Source organism: Arvicanthis niloticus, chromosome 1 (genome assembly GCF_011762505.2).
Source record: "Arvicanthis niloticus isolate mArvNil1 chromosome 1, mArvNil1.pat.X, whole genome shotgun sequence".
Lineage (NCBI taxonomy): Eukaryota > Metazoa > Chordata > Mammalia > Rodentia > Muridae > Arvicanthis > Arvicanthis niloticus.
Genome location: NC_047658.1, coordinates 128,852,586 through 128,860,070, shown reverse-complemented (window position 1 = coordinate 128,860,070; position 7,485 = coordinate 128,852,586). Strand labels below are relative to the sequence as shown.

Genomic DNA, 7,485 nt, shown 5'->3' with positions numbered 1-7,485 from the left:
GTTGTATTTGTTTTTTATCACAAGGTAATGTGCATACATAAAAGTCAACCAACAGCCGTGGGTTCTCAGCTTGGCTTTCATAGGGAAAAACAAAAACCTAAGGGATTGTGCAGCAGTAATCCCGGCCTTTACTGTCAAACCAGTAGACCTGTTTTCTGTTCAGCTATGGGTATTTGGTTTTCAATTATTTCAGTTATTACAATGTCTGAATTAATGAATCAAGCAATTTTATGTGCTGGGATCCTCGTTAGTATCCTTGTTAGGATGCTGTGGCTCTCCACTCCTGTCCCTCGATGGCCACAGAGCTATGAGACAGGTTCATTTCGGAAAGTTGAGCTCTTGAGACTTGTCTTGCCTTACCGACAGTCTGGAAAGAAAAAAAAAAAAAAAAAAACAACGTGACTTCAGATCTGTAAACGATGTCACCACTTCAAAGACGTATAATCCTGTCTTTGATCCACTCCTCAAGTTCCTCGGAGGATGTGTGTGAGAGAGTAGAGAACTGGAAGAAATGGGCATTTGGGAAGGGGAGCCGGAACAGGGAAGGTTTGTCTCTAATCAAATGCTCAGCTTTCCTGCTGATCTCTGTCCACCTCTGGCTTCTAAGTTTCAGGTATAAGGAAGGCAGATGTGGGTGACTCAAGGCTTAAGGGAGCCAGGCCCAGGAGCTGATACTGTTTTTCTGACTCTGCCTGAGCCATGTCTGATCTTGGGTCATGACCTCAAACAGGAAGTGCCTCTAAGTTCCTCCAAACAAGGTATGTGAATGAGGGGGTGGAGTTTAGCACATGCAAGCCCAGCTGCCAGCCTTTCATGTTTACAAGGGATCAAGAACTGGTCACTTAAGGTCAAGAATATATCCTTTCTTCTCCCTGCAAGAGTGCACCGGTATTGTATTACAGACTAGGAGAAATGGACTTCAACTCCAGGGTTCTAGTTTGTCTTCAATGTTGCCTGAACATAGTCTGTAACTGTTTTGAGCTTCAAAGAACTCTGTGAACAGAGTGGCTTAAATTCAGCTCTGCCCACGTCTAATGCATTTTCTAGAGGGAAATTAAAAGCCAGATCTTTAAACATACTGCTTCTGAGATACAATTCATATTTGAGAATAAATAAGTGCTTGAACAAAGTAGTAGAAAACCAGAGTCGAAGGGTATTTAGCAGGGCACGTCCAGCTTTCCTCCTGAGGACAGAGTGAATCACCAGCTCACCCTGAATCTTTCTGATCTGAATAATCTTCTCTCCTTCTGAGGTTTTGCTGAATTTGGAAACCACTCGTTTGGCCAATAGAGTAGCTCCTTGCAAGATCTGGTTTCCCTGGTTGTCAGTGGTCACAGTATCTGGTATAAAAGTCACCTCACATTGTTAAAAACAAAACAAAACAAGACAAAAAAAAAAAAAAAAAAAAACCAAAAAACAAAAAACCCTGCTCACTATCAGGTAAGCTTCAGAGCAGGGCTGTAGGACTGTTCTCCATAGTATCCCAACTGACATCCATCAGCTTAGCTCTGTGCACAACTAGGAGCGCCAATAATGTTTCTCTAGTGAAGAAATTTAGGGATCGAAGGGAGATGCTTTCTGTTCATCTTTCTTTCCATTAATTTAAGCAAGTGTTTATCCCCATAAATTCTTTATGTGAGCAGTGGAAGGTGCCTCCCCAGGTGCAATACAATCTTTGACAGGCTTGCTATCTCGCTGCTGAATGGGGGAGGAGTCAATACCTCTTAGGAGTTAGGAAGTTTTCAACACAGGACTCTTCTATTTATGTCTGGAAACCAGCTCTTGGTGAAATACACTGGAAACAGGAAAAGGAAACCTGGTTTCACAAATGGTATAAATCAAACTGAAAAGAGCAAAATAAACTGGGGATAAGACTAGATTTGCTACGGACCCTTAAGGTTGAGAAGGGCTCCCATTTATGGGGAACAGCTGGCCCATTCTTCATTTCATTTCTATTCATGTCTGTTTGCCACAGCTTTTCTGAGGGGGGACAGAGGACGGTAAAGAAGGTGAAGAGGGTGGACAAAGATGTACTTGGCTGTGGTATCTATAGGAGAAGTCTAGTTCCCAGGGACAGGCAGGTATGTCACATACATGGCAATAAATATATTTCCTGTGTTCATACATTGAGTGCTCACATCAAACTCTTAAGAACAGAATGTTCATTTACCTCATTCTGCAGTGAAGAAAACTGAGGAAGCCTGAGGTCAATGACATGTGGAAAGTCACAGAACTTGCCAGGGGAAGAATAACTTGGATCCATACCCAGGTGATGTTGGTTGTGGTGGTTCCTTGGCACAGTGACTTCTGAAAGATGGAATTCTGTGTTTCACAATGTCTAGTATGGAAGTTCACAACATCACACCAGCCTGGAATGCTTCTTAAGATGAAGTTTCCAGCTAGTGTTTGAGCATCTCTGGGAATGAGGCCTGAGAGTTCATGTTCAGCAGCTCTGGGTTCCACACTGAGGTTGGTGAGCTGCTGACCTAGAAAGTAGTGAAGAAAGATGGATGCCTTTTGTTTTCAGGTTACACACACACACACACACACAGTCACACATACACTCACACACATACACACTCACACACACACGCACAGTCACACATACATTCACACACATACACACACTCACACACACTCACACACACTCACACATACACTCACACATACACTCACACACACACTCACAAATACACACTCACACATATACTCACACAAACTCACACATTCACACTCACATACACATACACTCACACACACTCACACATACACTCACACACATACACACACTCACATATACACTCACACATACACACACACACTCACATACACTCACACACATACACACACTCACATACACTCACACACATACACACACTCACATATACACTCACACATACACACACACACTCACACACATATACACATTCACACTCACACACACACTTACACACACACACATACACACATGCACAGTCACACACACTCATACACATACACACTCACACACACTCACAAATACACACTCACACATACACTCACACACATTTACACTCACACACACTCACACACACTCACACATTCACACACACTCACACACTCACACATACACACACACACTCACACACATATACACATTCACACTCACACACACACATACACACATGCACAGTCACACACACTCATACACATACACACTCACACACACTCACAAATACACACTCACACATACACTCACACACACATTTACACTCACACACACACACTCACACATTCACACTCACACACACTCATACACATACACACTCACACACACTCACAAATACACACTCACACATACACTCACACACACATTTACACTCACACACACACACTCACACATTCACACTCACACACACTCACACACTCACACATACATACATGCACAGTCACACACATACACACACTCACATATACACTCACACATACACTCACATACACTCACACACATATACACATAAACACACTCACACATACACACTCACACACACACACACACTCACACTCACACATGGCACTTACAGGCACACTTTTACTTCTTCATCTCTAGATGAATGTCTTACATTTATGTTCTTATGTAATTGCCTTAGCTGAGACATTTAGTTCAATGTTGAAGTGGGATGAAAGAGAATATCGCCACCTTGTTTCCAATCTTCCAGCTTTTGAAGAAAAGATCTGAGAAGGCCATAGTTAGTATACTGGAGATTCTCTTGTGAAAGCCATGGTTTGGCATCTGTTACTAACATAGATTCTACTGAAAAAGACGTATATACTAGAAACACCAGATTCGCTTCTAATTCTTATTAGACTTATGAGACTGCAAATGTTGATATTCACTTTCATCCCACTTCAACAGCCACAGTGATTTAAACCGGAGGCTTTTGTCTATTGTAGAATCCAGCTGCTTCGTCAGCAGGCCAATGAGCTAGGTGGCATCCTGGCATTTACCATGCAGGCTTGTCCAGACTTGGACCAGGCTTTCAGTTAAGACAGCTGGAGATGTTGAAGCGACTGTCTTCTCTTGTTTCTCAAGAGGTCTTGTTTCCTGGAGAGATGAAAATAAACTCTGGGGAGCTACAAACATGCTGATGTGGGCTGAGGTAAACATGGAAAGGTCATGTTTGCTGTGGTCAGGAGTGACTGTACCACCATCCAGGAAGGAAGCCAGGAAGTCAGAGTTTTACATATTCTGCAGAGAATGTGTTTCATCCAAGCAGGAATTCCAGCGAAACAGATCACTTTAGAGACATGGGAGGGATGTAGACACAGAATTGTAGACATACAAAGGCCTAAGGACAGTGTGCTCAGGATCCCAGGCTACAGAACTTCCATCTTCCCATGACCTATGAAATCCTATGAGTTTGTTTTTGATTTTTGTTGTTGTTTTGTTTTTCGAGAAAGGATTTCTCTGTGTAGCACTGGCTGTCCTGGAACTCACTCTGTAGACTGGGCTCTCCTCGAATCACAAAGATCCACCTGCCTCTAGCTCCCTAGTGCTGCTGGGATTAAAGGCATGCACCCCTTCCCAGCTATGAATTAGATTTTTAAAAAGGGGGCCATAGGCAGAACTCCAGGCAAAACATTTGGAAATCTGAAAGCAGTTCTGTCTGTGAGACCAGCTTGTTGTATGACTGTGAGCAAAACCTTCTTACAGATCTGCTCATGGCCCTAGAGTTCTGAGCCAGGCACCAAGACACTGGACTCTGTTGTCTCAGTTTCTCAGCTGTAGTAAGCCAGAAATTTAGAGAGGGGTCTTTTAGACCTCCAGGGAGCAGTTTTAGGTGTCACAAGTGTATTAAACTAAATAGCATCCTTGAATGGTATACTAGGAGACCGTAGCGCCAGAAAGGCGTTGAATGATATGAATAGTACCCTGGAGACCTGAAAGGGTTAATGGGCCTGCTTGGGAGCAGGGCTGATTGGATGTTATGACATAAGGTAAGTTTTGAAAATGAGAGGGGCTACACAATACCTTTAACTATGGGAATACTCTAAGTGATCCATTAGTGCACACACAAATACACAGAGACACATTCATACACATAAACACACAGACACATAGTTTCCTCTCCCATAGATACATACACCACACACACACACACACACACACACACACACACACACACACACCATGCATGCACATGAGACCCTTGGTATTATGTTACTGTCTGTACTAGGAGAACCAAATTGCACAGAAAAGAATCTTTGAGGTACCATGGATAGAAATAAACACATCTTCCACGTCTTTTCTCTCTCTCTCTCTCTCTCTCTCTCTTTCTCTGTCTACCTCTATCTCTGACTCTCTGATGATGATGGAGCTAGACCTAGGGCTAGGGCTTTGTGCAAATTACTCTACAACTGAGCCGTACACACACCCTGCCTTGCCTGTATTCTGAATTTACTGGACTTTAGGATCCTATCCCTCCCCACACCCTTCACAGAAGTTCCCTTACTGACTTGCTCAGGGCTGATTAACCCGGAGCACGGGATCCAATGACGAAACATCTTCTGTGAGTGTACTGAGAAACCTGGAATAATCTAGACTGCCCAGCAATCAGCTTGAGATTCTAGGAGCTTCCTTATCTGTTTCTGAGCAGTTCCCCCTCCCCCAACGTCCTGGAATGATAGCCTCTCAGGAGCAGCTGTGTCATTATGGTGTTTTGTACTGTCAGTTTGACCCTGAGGATGAGGTGAGCCTAAAGGCAATCTGATGTCCTGGTAAATTGGAGGACTTTTCAGTTAAAGGGCTAGAACAGCTGCTTGCTATGGCCACGGGGCTCTCCTATGTCCTCATTCTGTGCTCTCTTCTACTGCTCTATCCTCTGAAAATCATTGAATAAGGACTGCTGTGCAAAATACTTTTAAATCAAACTCGTAATGGTGGTACCGTCATGATTTCCATGACTGCATTAAAGTCCTCTGAGTTAAACCATATACTATCAACCAAAGGTGAACACAATGCCACCTGCTTGCAATCCCAGTACTTGGGAGGGTGAAGCAGGGAGATTGTGAGTTCAAAATGGAGCCTGAGTTACATGGTAAGATCTTGTCTCAAAGAAAGCAGAAGGAAAGCAAACAAACAGAAAGTATTCATTTGTCTGTCCTCATGTAAGGAGAGTCCATGATATATTGTTAAGGTTCAGTAAAAACAAATGTTTATGGAATGAGTAAATGGATTTTATTCCTCCCTTCTCTGTCTCTCCCTTCTCCCCTTCCCTCTTTCCTCTCTTTGGCAGCAGTTGTTGGTCCAGGAACAAAGGAAAAGTAAAGTTGCAATTCAATGTCTTGATACGGTCTCTTCCGGTCCCAGGCGCTGTGGAAGCCGCAGCTTACCATGCCGACATGGCCAAGTCTAAGAACCACACCACACACAACCAGTCCCGAAAATGGCACAGAAATGGCATCAAGAAACCCCAGTCACAAAGATACAAATCTCTTAAGGGGGTTGACCCCAAGTTCCTGAGGAACATGCACTTTGCCAAGAAGCACAACAAGAAAGGCCTGAAGAAGATGCAGGCCAATAATGCAAAGGCAGTGAGTGCACGCGCAGAAGCCATCAAGGCCCTTGTGAAGCCTCAGGTCACCAAGCCCAAGATGCCAAAGAGCCCCAGCCGCAAACTCAGCCGCCTGGCTTTCATCGCTCACCCCAAGCTTGGGAAGCGGATTCGAAGCTACATGGCCAAGGGTCGTAGGCTCTGCCAACCAAAGCCCAAGGTTCAAACCAAGGCAGAGGCCAAAGCTCCAGCTAAGGCCCAGGCCAAAGCTCCAGCCCAGGCTCCTAAAGGTGCCCAAGCCCCTGTGAAGGCCCCATAGAAAAGGCTCCTGCCAACATGAAGACAGATGGACTGCCGTGACACACCTACCCACACACTATTTGCAGATGACCAGTGTCCTAGGCTGTTTTTACAAATAAACTCGAGGCAAGGGAAAAAAAACAAAACAACAACAAAAACAAACAAACAAACAAAAACAAAGTCTTGATACGTATACTGTGTCCCCTAATTCACTTTTTGCTTCTGTGATAAGCACTGTGACCCAAACAGTAACATGGGGAGGAAAGGGATAAGTTGGCTTACAGTTTACAGTCTATCACGGAGGGAAGCCAAGGCAGGAACCGAAGCAGATACTGTGGAGGAACTCAGCTTACTGGGTTGTTCAGTCATTCTAGCTTGTTCAGTGTGCTTTCTTATAGTACACGGGACCATCTGTGCAATGGCGGTGCCATCCACAGTGGCAGCTCCCACCTCACATCAATCACCAATCAGGAAAATGCCCACAGGCAATCTGATGGAGGCAGTTGGGGCTCCCCTTTCCCAGGTGACTGTTGAAGTAGAGGTGGTGATACTGAGATATGCTGCCACAGGTTGATGGGAAGCTTCCATTCATTGCTGTCCTGCCAAGAGCATGGTGGGAAACTACTGTAATTGTGTGTTGGAGAGGTGTGGG

The 7,485-nt window shown here is 44.3% G+C and overlaps 1 pseudogene; it reads left to right on the top strand.

Annotated features, from left to right (window-relative positions):
• The first annotated feature begins 6,381 nt into the window (after positions 1–6,381).
• LOC117696879 (large ribosomal subunit protein eL29 pseudogene) lies at positions 6,382–6,867 on the top strand (annotated as a pseudogene).
• The last annotated feature ends 618 nt before the right edge of the window (positions 6,868–7,485 follow it).